Genomic DNA, 15,850 nt, shown 5'->3' on the forward strand with positions numbered 1-15,850 from the left:
AAAACGCCCGCTAAATGTATTCCACGCATTAGCGTACCGAAGCATGGTGTAATGACGTAAGCTGTGCGCAAAGGCTAACGGGTAATCCATACAGCGGCCGGAGACGTAACCAGCTGAACTTGTTTCCTACACGGGCTCCTGGGTTTCTACGGTTACTGCGACTTTGAAACTCCGATCGTCTGCAAGGGACAAGAGGCAGCGAACAACGCTGCAAAAACTGGGTTCTTGCACCGCTTCTCTTGCGTCGATGCCGCACCGCGTGCATCTCGCACGGCAACCGCCGCTTCAGCTCAGCGTTGTGCTGCTGAGAATGAGGTTTCAGGTTCGACTCCACGGCCGCAGCGGCCACATTTCGATGGAAGCGACATGTACTACGTCGTTTGCCGTTGGCCGTCAAAATTATTAAATTATTATTTGGGACATTAAACCCCACAAATCAATCACCTAGCACTGACGTATATTGTGCTCTTGAATACCGGAACCATGAGTGTTAGCATCGACGGAAGGAGAACGTGGCCTCCACTGTTTTGAGCATGCGTGGCAATCAGCGACGCAAATCTGCGACGTTGCGCTCGTGTTCTGTGGCCAAAACAGCAAACAGTGGCCCAGGCGTGTTAGCCTCTCCAACAGCGCCATTGATTATCGTGACGTTATAAGTTTTCGAGGCCAATCGCAAACCATTACCAACGCTCGTGCCTGAGCGTGGAGGCGTTCGGCGAAGTAATATATTTGCCCCGCGTCTCTGCATGCCCTCTGCTCGTCATCACTGCTCGGATTTTCGATGAGTGCCGAGCAACAGTGATTCACGGCAGACACCTTAATTGGATTGGCCTTGCAGACAGCGGCAGCATCCTTACACTCTGCATGTCCCGATGACGACCTTAAGTTAAAACTCGCAAAAAAGCTTGCTTCCCGCAAAACGACTTCCTGATCCAACAGGGCTGAGGGCTTGTCGGAGATGGAATGCGTGACAGCGATGAATGATTACGGAACATCTCCCACGCGCGCTTGATACATTAGTCGCCTACTATCTGCATCTTTTCTTCATTTCTTTTTATTTACTGACAACAGAATTGTTAATTTATGTTTTGTATTTTAATCGTCCGGCCGTCAATATCACAATATTGCGTCGTAGGGTGAGTTACTTGAATCCCTGAATCACGAGTTTTCGCCAATTAACTTTTTTAACTCTTGGCTTTGGTATTCACATCTAAATAATGAAATTGAAGATAGGTTCGGTAGTAGTAAAATCATATTAATTTAGTAGAAACCTCGAGATCAGAGCTTGTTTGCAGATACCCGTCCCCCAATCTGCTACGAAAACACGATAACGTTCCAATTAGTTTTGTCCCGCACTGTGCGAGGAAGGCTTTTGGGAAACTATTCCATTTCCAAAAGGCAAGTAACGTACGGCTCTTCCTGAAATTCATTGCAATGTGCTATGTGGCACAGGCTGATTTCAACACTTTTTCTTCATAGCGAGAAATATACAGGGTGTTTCAGCGAACCCTTTCAACATTTTTTATAGGTTGCCTGTGGCAGATAGCTCAATTCTACTTTATGAGCCAGTCTACCCGAAGCGGTGGACACGACTTGCACAAAAAATTGAAATGCATAATCGACTAATTAAAAAAAATTCCCAAATAAACTTTTTAACTGATTACATTATGACCCATGTTGGGATTTACAAATTCTAAACGTGTAGTTCGCAAGGCGGATTCACTTGGAACGATTTGTCAGGACGACGCCAGTTTCTAGATATTAATTCCCAAACTTTGCGGAGAAATGGATTGGCGTTCCAGTTATTTGTGTGCTTCAATTCATAAAACGAGGTTTTGTTATACAACTGAACTGGAACACCAATGAATTTCTCGTGCAAATATATGACAAGCAAGAAGTCCACCCCGTTCCAGTCACTTCAAGAACGTATACCATACTTTCAACCCTTCGCGACAGACGCGACACTTTGCTTGTCTTGTGTACTTGCCGACGCCCCGCGTATTTAGCTTATCGCTCTCTTTGATTAAGCACCGGGCACCGTGAGCAGGGTGGGCATAAGAGTCGGCTGTGATTTCTTCCAGAATTCTATCTCGGCTAATATAAGAACGACCTGAGTCAAGAGAGAAAGAAAAGGATGCATAGAAAGGCAGGGAGGTTAAACAATTACAGTGAACTAAAGAGCTAAAGATTAAATAAAGACCTACAGAATCATTCGGCGCCAAAATGCCGACAGACGCGAAGAGACGATTCCTGTTGGATGCAGTCGGTCGCTGCTTTGTTTAGTCGACATAAGTATTATAACATAGTATGCGTCGCAATCGTCGAAATCGGTAATAAACTTCTGAGCTACCGATCACAGGCCTTATGCTGGAGATAATGCATGTCATTGTGTTGAAAGAAAATGCTACGGAAGACAAATAGAGCGCACCATTGCATTTTCGGGGCCGTTAAGGCAATACTGCAGAGTTCTGACGAAGACTTGGAGTGTTCCCTGACTTGAGTACTAGCGTGGCGGCGTATAATTCTTGTGTCAGAACAGATAAAATTTTAGTCTACTCATTTTCGTTGCATTCGTGCTTGATTTCTTGAACTTATGAAGCTGTACGTTTCCTAATGTGCAGCTTTTCTACAACGAAGCTGTCAGCCTATAGTTGGTCCGGATTTTTCGCGGATTTCAGCGATTAAAAAAGAAACCTCCAGCGATTGAAGTGAAAGGTGCATGCATTCTTTGGTATCGTGCATACAACACATAGCAAAGCAATCGTTTCAATAAAGAACAAGCACGATCAAACACCCAAACCACATCATTGATGATAAAGCGCTCCTCATAACAATGCGAGGCATGTAGCGCTCCCGGCATATATTTCCCGGCAAAGATTAATGTTGCGGAAGCTGCTGCGGCGACGGCAGCTTGCGACGAGGGGAGTGACGTCACTAGCCTTTCATATATGAAAGAACCGGCCTATCAGCTTATTTCATTGTTGTTGCAGCACGGATATAGGCAGATAAAGAGAGAGAGAGAGACATGCAAGATTTAATGATATGCTGGAGATGTCAGCCTGGCTGTTCTCCTGATATGTTGGTGCTGGGTGCTGATTATGATATATTCAGCGGTAAACACTTAACAGCACGTACAGTCAAGCATACACATACAGGGTGTTTCAGCTAACTTTATCCAGAGTTTAAAGATATACCGATGAACTCTAAGACGACGCGACCAAATGCATGTTGCTCACTTTTGTATGTAGTGTGTCACGCTATTTTATGTATTTTGCTTAATTAGATAATTGGTCAATATTAGTTGACCAACTTCTGAAGCAACGAAGTTAGGCGAAAAATTCCAGTTCGAAAGTTGTAGAGCGCTTTGCAAAACGTCCGATTAGACAGTTTCTAACTTTCGATCTTTTAAGTATTAGTGTTTTCCAGCTTACTGCGGATGCCCGCAAAATACACAAAAAAAAAAATGCGCGCCGTGATTGCAGCGTTCCCAAACTGTCCGCGTACAAACGAACATGGCATCTTGCATAGCGTGTTGCATCTTGAAAGGCGCCAGGGTAGTGACGAAGGTTTTGGCTCTGCGATTTATACCAGCAATGTGCTGCCCTCACGGAGTTTCACGATAGCGATAAGCAGATGCAACGGCAGCACACTCGGCTAAATGCTATATTTGTTTGTGCGCAGAACGCTTGGGAGCAGTGCAAACACGACGCGCAAGCGGGCATGTCACGTGGTGCTATTTTTTTTTTCGCGGGCATCCGCAGTAAGCTGAAAAACACTAATACTTAATAGATAGAAAGACGGAAACTGTTTATCCGAACGTTTTGCAAGCCGTTCTGCAACTTTCTAATTGGGATTTTTTTCCTAGTTTCGTTGCTTTGGAATTTGGTTAATTAATATTGACTAATTATATAATTAAGCAAGATGCAGAAAATGGCGTGACACAGTGCATACAAAAGTAAGCAACATGCATTTGGTCGCGTCGTCTTATTGTGCATTGGCATATCTTTAAACCCTGGCTAAAGTTAGCTGGAATACCCTGTATATGTACTATAGAGATAATTACAAAGTTTAGTTAAGCCTTGTGGCCCTCAAGAACGTCAGAAGCGTTTTCGTGGCGCACTACGGGTTTAGCAGCGCATAGTTATGACTCCCGAGGAGCAGCGTGAATACGAGGAGCAGCAAAGGGAAAAGAAATGGCAACAAGACCAGCCGCGGCGTGGTGTAAAAATTGCCATTACTACCATTACTCTAAAGCAGTAATTCAGTGCATGCCTCCCTCAGCCGTTGTAGTGGTGGTTTTCAACAGCTTCGCTGGGCATTCATTTTTGCAGGGCCGGGATGGTGAGTCCATTTGCAGATCATAATGATGCAACAGTGAGCGCAGTAACAGCGTCCGAAATTGTTCTATAGCCCCCACATTGATACAGAGTTTCGTTTTCCGCGAAACGTCCTCCGCGTAAGCGCACACAGCGGCCTACGCAACGTTGCTTGTTTAATGGCTCCTCCTGTGTTCCGAGACGACGACGCAGATATTTAGCGTGGGTGAAAGACCCGAAGCGCCGATGGAAAGATACCTTCAGCACATAAATATCTGCCTGAAATCCCGAAACGCGCGGAGAGCAAAAGGGTGGCTTGCACTGTTCTCGGCTTTCGTGTAATCCGACGTTCTATATACCCTTCAGTTTTCTGCTCCTCGGCGGTATGGCAGATATTCTTTTTTTCTTTCTTCCGATTCATTTCTTCCCGTTTCCTGCGCATCGAAGCGAGCCCAGCTGTTTCTCACACGTTTCTCTTTCCTTTCCCGCTCTTTGTTCCTCGCCTGTGCAGGGTTCAATGAACCGCGTCCGCGGAACATTCAGTAGTCGCTTCTATAGAGCCCGTGGAACGATGAACACCCACGCACAGCGCCGACAGAGCGCTGATATTTCCGCGACGCCCGAGAGAGACTAAGCTGGCATAACCTTACAGCGACCCGGCCTGTCTCCTCCTTCACTGCCGGTCAATGAGCGTGGGAAGAACTATTATGCGTCTTCGGGACTTCGTGCTGGCTTTGCGTTCGGGGGCGTTAACCCGAGCGCGATGCCAAGTTTTGACTCGCAGCCTGTTCTAAGTCTTCAAGCGCCCTCGCTTTGCGCACCCAGAACTGCCTGTTTTTATCTCTGACGAACCGTGCATGAGCCTTCGTACAGTCTGAACCATTGTCTGTTCCCTTCGTATGAATGCAATAAGATGGTACTTCGCACTTGCTAGGATTTAGGTGACTTGTTTCTTGACTGCTCTATGCAACAACACATACCAGTTCGTGCTTCTTATTGTTATGTCTTTCATCGTTTAACATTTTTACTCGCTTCTGCGCCCTTGTCACGTAATCTGAAGTTAAGGTGCTTTGTGATGTACGTCGTCTAAAAAAGATAGAGATCGCACTAAGAACAGAGGGATTAGTTTTACGCCAGTAAGACCTTTAGAGGCTAAATTCCTTTTGCTTCCCGTTATGTGTGTGTGTGTGCGTGCGTGCGTGCGTATGCGCGTGTGCGTGTCTGTTACTTCAGTGACATTGTGGAAAAATGCCTTGAGAAGAATGTGACATTGAGTATTTAACGAGCAAAATGAATAGGTCGGCAGAGGACCTAAACTGTAACTGTACTGAAAGTAACTGAACTGTACTATGCAGGTAACTATTGCGAAGTCTAGCGAAGTCTAGCGAATTCAAGCAGTCTAGCGTAGGCACGTATTCGAGGAGGGTCAGCTTGCCGAAAACGCAGCGCACATGAAAAGAGATGAATGATGAGCGACTGGATGGGCTTGAACTATGACGCGTTCTCGCAACCAAACTTCGAAAAAAAAAATAAGAAAGAAGAACTGGAGCACTAAATATACAGTCACATTCAATATGAGTTGTAAAACAGTGCCCGTGGTCGAAGCCGCTCCAGGATTCCCCAGTGGCGTCGAAAAGAAGAAGAAAGAAAGGAAGAAAAAAAAGCAGTTCAATAAATACCATTAATAATAGGAAGGGTGTTTAGTTTTCTCATTTGTCGTATGTAGGTGCCGCAGTGAACTCTTCGAGCCCCTTCGAAGACAAGTACTGTGTGGCAGCACAAACTGAATGCAACTGTATGTGGTTCGCAATAACAACGCGCAATAATGATACATGCTGTGAGCAACCGCACTACACGTCTAGGCAATCGTATTACAGCTTTCAAACTGCACTGGAATAAAGGCACAACGAATGAAAAAGGGAAAGAAGAAAAGATAAGAAAACGAAAAAGAAAAAGAAACGGGGCGAAAAGGAGTTTAAAAAAAATCGTAAGTTCAGAACAACTGTTTCATGGCGGCGACGCAACAAGGCCAGCGAGCTTCTTGTTAATTCAGCCGTCGTCGGATGACGGATTTTGCAGAGAATGAATAAATAAAAGAAAGCTGGACCTGCAACCGGTTTGCCTATCGTGCAGCCCGAACAGTTTGCCTGCGGCTGCAAAGGATGCGGGCCGTCCACGACGAGGTGGCCGAGAGGTTAAGGCGATGGACTGCTAATCCATTGGGCTCTGCCCGCGTGGGTTCGAATCCCATCCTCGTCGTAATTGTTTTCTCTTTTTCTTTTCTTTCCGCAAGTTTCATGTGAACGGGATTTCGCTCTTCCGGCAACCTCACCCTGTTCGGACGGGGCGGCGGAGAGGTTAAATTGACAAACGGCAAATCCGTTGGACGACTAAGTAGGTGCACATCGCTGTTTTTTTTTTTTAACTCATCTTTTTTTCCCTTTTTCTTTCGTCTTCTTCTTTCCTGTTCTATTTTTCTTTCTTTCATCTTTTGCGAAGTTCTAAACTTTATGAGAACGGACTTCTTTCTTTTCCGGAAGGGTCTGCCCATCCAGACGAGGTGACCGAGAGGTTAATGCGATGGACAGCTAATCCATCGGCCGCAGTCACAGGCAAGCGCTACATTCCTTCCTGCCAACAACAGAATCAGTGCGCACAGCAAGGCAAACGCTCTTAAATACAGCACCAAAAAAAAGAAAAGCAGACGAAAAAAATAAAGAAGGACGTACTATGCTATTTCATGCATCCGCCTGTATTAACTCGCCCAGCAATCCGTTCACCCCGGTTTAAACGAAGGCGCAGGACCCACGCGCGCGTTGACTTTTCATCAACTGTATAGCGCATACCAAGCAAGCGGCACACCGCACGCGTTTCCTCATGCATGGTCTCTACAGGTATACACGGCAAAGCTGCTTTCATTTTCCGCATTTTCCGCCATTTTCTCGGCGTCCTCAGTTCTTTAGTTTCGCCGTTCTTTCAAGGCAAAAAATTAAGGAGGGATGCATTTCTCCGTTGAAGTGAATGCAAAGACGGCGGAGTGATCTTATACTTCAACGTAATCGGCGATTGCGTAGTGTAACGTATGTATAGTAATATGCTGGAGAACTAAACGCTGCTGTACTGAAGGCACGATTGTACAGTCACCTAAACTTCACCTGGTCGCGGCTACCCAACTTTCCGAGTGGTAACCTGAACAAGTAACCTGAAGCTCGAATAAAAGTACAATTAAAGAAAGAAACGGCGGGTGCGACGAAAGGAAACGAGAGTAACGCAATACCGCGGACGACATCCAGACAGGAAACAGAAGCCGATGAAAGACGGAGAAAACGGAAATCTTACCGGAGGCGCCGAAAATCGGGACAGCGCGCAATTAAAGTAGACATAAGTGCGCAGGAAATAATATCCGCTTCCTAGTTCCACCACGCGCGTCAGCTTGCCTTACTTTCTCTCGTTTCTTGGACCCTCGTCCGAGCTACAGGGCTGACCGAACGCCCGCTCCCGTAGCCCAGCAAGCAGAAGCAACAAAAAGCGCGCTGTGTTTGCAGCTGCTCACACTGTGGTGTGCGAGCGAAGATGACTGAGTGGGAAAATCGTGTAAACGAAGCAGGGTTTGTCGCAATATATAGACTAAAGGGCACACCACAAGCCACGGGGCAAACACGTTCAATTTTAAAGTGGCACGTTCAACACCTTATTTGACAAGGTGTGCACCGTGCCTTGAGAGGAAAGCTATAAATAGAAATGCTTTATCATGTCCTTTTCGCAAATCGAAGGCTTTCTTTCTTCGCAAATCGAAGATATTGTTAATCAGTTCTGTATCACAGTATCCGGAATCAGTGACTCAGGCAGCGAGCGCGGTTGCCAAATGGCTATGATTTGCTGCTGCTGTACCCGGCTGTGTGTGGTGTGGGTGGTGACAATAATGTATATTTTACTATAGTATGTTATTGTACCCTAGTATGTGTTGTACCCTATAGTATGTTATTGTACTCATGTTTCCAAATATCTACGTTATCTTGTAGAGTTACCTATGCCTGCGACAATCCCGTTCCCCTCAGTTCCCTGCTTTTCTTTACTGGGCGTTACTAGGTGTTGCTAGACATTTCTACTAGGGTGCTTCGATGTCCGCCTCTGCTACAGGGTAGAGACACAGCTATTCGTGGGCGCCATCGTGGTTCGAACGTTCCCGTGGTTCGAACGTGCCCGACGTGCAGCAATCGAGTGCTTTCGGTAAAATGCGCGGTAATTGGGCTCATTTAATCCCTTTTGACGGTAGGGCTCGCGCATATATTGTTAGTAACATAGAGGTGAGGCTTTATTTAACGTTAAATTTAAGCTAAGCCGTTTGGTAGTTCCAAATCCAAAGCTATTTGGTTTGTTCATTTTTGTTTGCGCAGCACCAGTACTTACTTCTGAGCACTGAAACCACTGCTACTATTCTCTATCTTTAATCTCCTACTTCGGCTTTCATCCCTTGCATAATTTCTCATGTAAACACTTTCTGATTCATCTCCGCCGCGATTCTTTTCTGAGTGATTCTGTTCCACACACAACCAAGAGCCGCAACCGCCTACATGAGTGTAAAACGTTGCAGACCTTAGATTTCATTCTTGTAATTATCTATGCAGCGCTTCTAAGCAGTACTCGGTAGATAGCATCACCGCAACAATAGAGCTGAGGCACTTTATTTTAGGTCTGATGCTGCTAATTTTCTGTTTATGAAGCTCTAAACCAGATATTGGTATTTTTGGCAGAAAGTGAAAACATCAGTGTACGTTGACGAACATATATAATATATGGTTTTGTTGAACCGTTCGAGTCGCACTGAATTGATGTCAGTTTACACTGAATTGGGATGGATTAAAATAAATCTGAAATGTCTTAGGAAGAGGGAACAAGTGGAGCTGTACAAACAACACATAGTAACAACAATACGTATAGAAACAAATAAGGCGGTCTCGGCGCGCAGCGGGACACATAATTACAAGAAAACAGAAAACACATTGCTAATCACAAACAAAAACTGCCACATCTACTCTTTCCGATTTGCAGCAGCTCAATCAATTACACCAGAAAATATATTGTGCTCCTCACTTCTGGTTTGTGCCTGCAACGGTCTTGTATGGATACGACTGGAACGGTTCTTCCGATGTGTTCAGCCAGACCGTATAAATGCGAAGTCGAACGGAAACAAAGCGGCTTAGCAGCTTGTCAGTTGTCTCTGGATGTCTGAAGCAAGAAATCTATTGCACACCGAGATGTTTACTTGTGGCTGCTTTCAGAGCATTCACTGGCTACTTTAGACGGCTGACATCTTCCTCCCCACAACCGTGATTGAAGACACTTTCGCAATGAAAGACAACGTTAAGAACCTCCCGCAGGTTGTATATACAAAGTTATTATCACCTTTAACGTACTCATTCAACTGAGTAAGTCTGTGCTCCTCGCCTCTCAGCCAGCAACATTTCAGTGCCGTCTCCACAAAGCTCCACAGCAGAAACTGTTGGCTTCAATAAGAATCCAGTCAAGTACACTAGGATGTCTCCCTCTATTGAGGGAACTCGCTCAAGGTCTACATTTTTCTCGGTGCCGTCTTCGCTGCCTTTTGCTTCGCCAGTGCTTTTGACTTGCTGTATTTATCCGAATAAGAAGCCTACCAAATAAGCACTGATCGTCCATGTCGTAGACAGACGTCTTTGGTAACTTCAAGAATTGGCTGAAATAAACCATTTTAAGGACACTCTTTGAATCATATGAGCTCGGAACTGCTTCCCTGCTCTTAATGAATAAGAAAAGGTTCTCTAAACGCTCCTGTACAAGCCTGCCAGTTAGCACAAACTTGCTGCCACATTCGTCTAGTAGTAAAACAAGGAGCTACATAGCAACTTCCGTAGACATGAGGACCCCTGATTGTTACGAGGGAAGCGAAACATCCGTTGGCCTTTCGCATTTGAAGTAGCACACAGTGGCACACAGCATCCTGTCATAGATTTCATTGAACAACTGATGTGATATTCTAAATGAAAAACCAACGCCTTTACAGCACCGTCCCCGTGCTAGGCACTGCACTTCACACAACGCAACGCCAGCCACTTTCGAATCAACATGACTCGCCGCTAAGATACGGTGGCACGGCCGAGGTCAAAAGGTGTCTCCACCCTGAAAGCGACGGCGTTGGCATCGAGGCACCCTAGTTTCTACTAGTTTCTACGCGCTTGGGACGCACTCACGCGGCCAACAAAAAGAAACGCCCATTTAGCTAAGTGCCCCGCAGCGGATCGAGGAGGTTTGCTTATACTCCTCACTCGATGAGCCCACACACATTGCGAACCCATTTTAACAATCTGTTTGCAAGTATCATAGTGCTGAAACATCCTTGTAGAAAAATTTTATAGTGAAAGGAAAGGCCATCCCAGAAGTGGGCATTAAATTTTGATGTGCCGCACTCAGAAATATAAATAAATAAATAAATAAATAAATAAATAAATAAATAAATAAATAAATAAATAAATGGACGGAACAACTGGTGTAGGTGTCGCCTACCGACTTGCAACGCCTTTCCCACGCGCAAATTGTAAACGGGATCACTTCATTGGTCTTTCTTTCCTTCTTTCTTTCTTTCTTTCTTTCTTTCTTTCTTTCTTTCTTCATGTGAATACCGTATTATATATTTTTGTTTTAGACTAAACAAGCTATGAAAACGCCCTGAATGCAAGAGCACTTTGAGGATTTCCGCTATATGAAAAAAAAAAAAAAATCGGGAATGTCGTTTCTTAAACACCACGCGAAAGCAGTAATAAATAAGAATATAATTCCAAATACAAAGGGAAAAAAATAATTTTTCGAAAAATTTCCTCCTGGCGAGTGAAATATCAACAAAGGCAGCAGAGCTCATTTCTGCGCCCCCAGACATGTTCCCTCGCACGCCTCCTGTCGACAGCAGTATACATATGATGCCTCACTGCATAACGCGATTGCGAGTGAGTAACTTAAGCCCCGACAAGGCGACCCGCGGCGTTCTTGAATCGAGCGAAGGAGCGTCGAAAAATACGTATAGAAACAAATAAGGCGGTCTCGGCGCGCAGCGGGAGCAACAACCACGTAAGCCAGAGTCAAAGACCTTCATCGCGGACATCTTAGTTTTTCCTTCAGGATCATAGCTGCGACCTTCTTTTGCTTTTTCTATTGCACGGCGACCGCAAAGTGAAGTCGTGGTGCTGGCAACGTTCATGCCTGCAAGGTGCGTGTCACAAAACAGCGATGTTTCTTGGTGTCTCTTGCACTCGCCTCCTTCCGCGCGCATCCATCCTTAGGCTCCGCGATGCGAGAGTTATATTTGTATTCTTACTTTGTGTAACGGGTAGTGATACGGCACCGGAAGGGGGCTTCCATTGATGGTGGAGGCATGGAGGCGGAGTCACGTACGTGTTGAATCAGCATTGTCATTGACCATAGCTAGTTGCCCGTCAAAGGCGAAAAAGCTATTATGAACTCTCGTTGGTTGTCGAAACGTTTGTGCACCTGTTTCGTGTTCGCAATGTTGCTAAAGCACACCATTGGGGTGTCTCGCAAAAGTTAGAAATGCGCCGTATACGACATTTGCGTAGAAAAAGTGAAAGCAAGTGAAGGTAAAACAGGACATCGAGAGCAACAACCGCAGCTGACTGCCGCCCCTCGTTCAGGGCCTTTGTGGAGAGGTAGGGATGCCAAACAGGCGAGCGCCCGGTTCGCTACCCTAACTGGGATAAAGGGTAAGGGGGATAGATCCGGCGCACGTGGCTGTACGAATAATGCATGAAGTGAGCGCATTCACAGATGCAGGCACACATGAACACGCTAGCCCTGCAGAGACGTGAGTTACCCGTTGCAGGCGTCCAGAAATAGGCTAATGTGAAGAACAGCTAATTCACTCACAAATAACCGTGTTGAAAAACAAACCCTAGGACACAATAACGGAATGAGAAAACTAGGAATTAGGGCCGTTTTATGACGATTCATTATGCCTGTATCGTTTTTATTTATTTGTTTTTTTCTTGCCCTGTGTTTGCTCACTTTCAGTCATCACCGTTATGATAGAGAAAAGGGGTTAAAGGTGATGCCGGTCCTATAGCGTTGAATTTATAGAAAAATTAGACACCCATGGTTATAAAGTGCATTTGAGTACACGGTGCAATCAATAATGCCGACTGCACCAGCTGCCTGTCACATTTCCAACTATATTCAAATAGATCAGCCATTTACGCGTACGGAGACTCATGCAGTTCGAAAGCCGCAGGAGAAAACCAAAAAAAAATAATGTAACTGTTGCAGTACGAGATATGGTGTGCGAGAGAGAGGCGCGGACAGGCATTCGGGACAAAGTAATGCCGGAGGTTCCAAATGAAACACGAAATGAAGCACTTACGAGAAGAACCAGAAATGGTGTCTCGAAGAGTTAGGCATGCTTCCCGTTGCTAGGAATACAAAGGGGACTTCCCAAAGGGGACTTCCCGCACTTTGCCGCTCCTGGCGGATTAGCCGGTCGCTCATCTTTGTTCGTGAGAAAGCGGCGCTACATTAAATATCTCCCCACTCCCCCTCTACACACGACCTTTATCATCATTTCTTTTTCAGCAAGCGCGGCTGTGGATTTGAGAAAAGCAAAGGGCGCAGAGCCCGGACCATCAAACTGCAGTTTGCTAAACACAACGGCCGGACCTTGCTCGGCTCAGTGGTGCCGACAAGTTAAGCCGATATGACCGCCGAAGGACGGCGAAAAAGGATTAAGCGTTTTCCGCCTGGACTTGGCTCGCAGAAGCGAATCGTCTCACAGCTTGAATACGTGACGGCCGTCACAGTGGGCCGACGCGGAGACGCAAAGTATAGCTGGGCCCGGTTGAATGAACGTACGTCAGGTCTTGGCGGTGTTTTAGAGAGAAAAGTGGAGTGCTTAGTATAAATGGAGAAGTTTGTCCGACAAGGAGCCGGCAGGTCCAAAACTTTGAATGAAAACGAAACAGAATTAAAAGCAAGGGGAAAACAAACATACACTTCAATAAACTAACGGCACCTTGTGTGTGTCGTGTTTGATGCACTCTGTATAGACGGTACACTTAGCAAATGCGCGCGCCCTTATTTTGTGATGGAATATAACATGGGAACGTAGGCCACCTCATACAAGCAACTGAGCCCTGCGTGCACTCCGTCGCAATAATGGAAGCGCCAACATGTCGTAACCCCTGTGTGGTGCAGTTACCGTGGCGCTTCTGACGCTCCGGACATCTGGATGGTGAGTATATGAGAGTTCTTTTTCATCCTCGAGGGCGTTAGAACTTACGATATACCGCAGGAATTCCACGAAAAAAGCTTGTAGTCAGCATTGTTGGTACAAGCAACGTAGCCCGTATACGTTTGCCAAAGAATGTGTATATTGCGTTCCCTTTGTGTGCTACATGTTACATAAACATCGTACGCATGCGCCGCGCCGGATTAGTCTAAATCCCCGGCATACATAGACCACGCACTGTTGAAGCGAAATATAATCAATGAACTAGCTGAAATGTCGAGCCAAAAGAAAGTTGGTTCCTTGTCGCAGTAATGTCTGTAGGACTTCAATGAGTTCGATCACTGCGGGTAACAAGTGAATTGCGTATGTGCTACGGTGTAGTTTGTGCTGCAGCTTGAGCGACGTCTATCAATCCATCGGAGCTAAACAAACTACGTTATTTGATGCAGGTATTCGCCTGCATCGATGGCAGGGGGCTGCGACCAAGGCCCCACTATATTCGCTCAATCCCTTCTATTCTTCCTACGAGCTTTGGGAGAGAGCACCGACCAGCTCCAACGTCGACTATCGGCGCCTGCTGGTGTAGAAGGCCGTAGGAACAGGAAGTGCCCAAGGCGTCCTAGACTGAAGGCTTCTCCCCATTGCTTTGTCGCGATAAAGATGTTTATTTCTCTCTCTCTCTCTCTCTCTAACCTAACCATCGCCATCATCATGTGGCGCTGTTCTCTATACATGTATCAGGTGCAGGCATTCGCCTGCAGATACGTCGTCCACCACTTGTGCCGTTTCAAATATCTTCACCGACAGAAATGGAAGCCGCCAGCCGTTGCGTTCATTCTGCACGGATCAGAGTCTCGGGCCCGTGACTACGTCGGCTGCGCGTAATTCGAGGGATTACAGCATTTCTGCAATGAGAACAGGCTTAAAGTTTGCGTTATGTAATGGTGCATCAATTATTAACGGCACTGAGATCTGTATAAGAGACCTGAAACGCTTCAGTTCTTTCCGGCAAAAGCACAAAGGTCGCAAAGGAAAGAACCACATCCGCGGTGCTTGCATGCTTCTCTGTTTTTTCTGCTGTTTCTTTCTTTCCTTCATTAATGTTTTTTTTTTTTCTTTTTTGCAGCGTGCCTCTTTCCTCGTCCCTTGTTGTGTCGTTGCCAAAAATGTGAAGCCCAGCTTACGCAACTTGCAGACGTCGGCCACGACAGGCTTAAAAACGCGAGGGCCGGAACGTGGATTTTGGCGCTGTGCTTCGTCCATGTATCAGCTTCTTCAGCCGCGTGCCACTGCGGCGTCGTTAGAGAGAGAGAGAGAGAGAGAAGCATAGAGGGAGAGAGCGGATGACATTTATAAACAGTAGAAATGCCAGCTGATCCCCAGGGCAGAATTGCTACGCCATACGAAGGTTGAAAGGTCATCCGAGGCCCACGCGTAGCGAAGTTATTCAAGAGGCTGCAAGTGCACAACTGCAAAGCAGGAATGACTTCTCATAATCGCTTATTGTTCTTTTTTCCCCGAATAGCTTTTCATCACTGACCAGCTTATCGGTGAATGTCGCCATTAGCCACAGCCCGTTATTACGGTGTAATTTTTACACACAGACGTACTGACGAAGTCATAGAATATTAGTGCAGCCCTCAACATATAGCCTTCAACCATAAGATAACTCGGAAGTACGTTAGTGGCGCGTACCTCGCAGCAAGCTACGGTGAGCATTAGCAATTAGACTAAGGGATCGAATTAACACACGTACACAAGCATAAGTATTGTGTCAATCGTCCTGCCTATATACCGGCTGTTCAAAATAGAAATTTATGGCTTTCTTAAAGTTAGGCACTGGGTGGCACGCGAGGACCACCTGTGCAAACAAGTTATGTGGCCAGGGGGACACAAAGTGAGATGATAATCATCGCTGTCAGCAGCCCAATTAACTGAAATTGAACAGTTAACTTTTTGCTGACTGCGCCGTTGTCAGACGAAACGCCGCATGCAACAGCCGCGTCACATCAGGGAGGAGCTTTGCGCCGATTCTAACTCTCTTGCATGCGTAATCATGCCAGCGGCAATTAAACTTTGGAGTGGCATATCTCCGAGCACAGACACGCTAGAAGAATTCTTCAAAATGATACTGTGTAGAAACATGGCTGCCTTAACTGTTAAATACAAGCATATATACCCACTTACAGCAGCCAACAACAACAAAATAACAATAATTTTCTTTCTGTGTCTTGGTGTAAAGCGGCGTCCATTTCTCTGGCAGCACTCC

General features: G+C 45.9%; 1 protein-coding gene and 1 non-coding gene across 3 annotated transcripts in view; one reads left to right on the forward strand and one right to left on the reverse strand.

Annotated features, from left to right (window-relative positions):
* Pka-C3 (Protein kinase, cAMP-dependent, catalytic subunit 3) overlaps nt 1-15,850 on the reverse strand; it is a 163,497-nt gene that overhangs the window by 124,530 nt on the left and 23,117 nt on the right. The window lies entirely within an intron of this gene.
* On the forward strand, nt 6,494-6,575 carry TRNAS-GCU (transfer RNA serine (anticodon GCU)). Its single transcript has one exon. It is a non-coding gene; the product is annotated as a tRNA-Ser (tRNA).

Source organism: Dermacentor andersoni, chromosome 2 (genome assembly GCF_023375885.2).
Source record: "Dermacentor andersoni chromosome 2, qqDerAnde1_hic_scaffold, whole genome shotgun sequence".
Lineage (NCBI taxonomy): Eukaryota > Metazoa > Arthropoda > Arachnida > Ixodida > Ixodidae > Dermacentor > Dermacentor andersoni.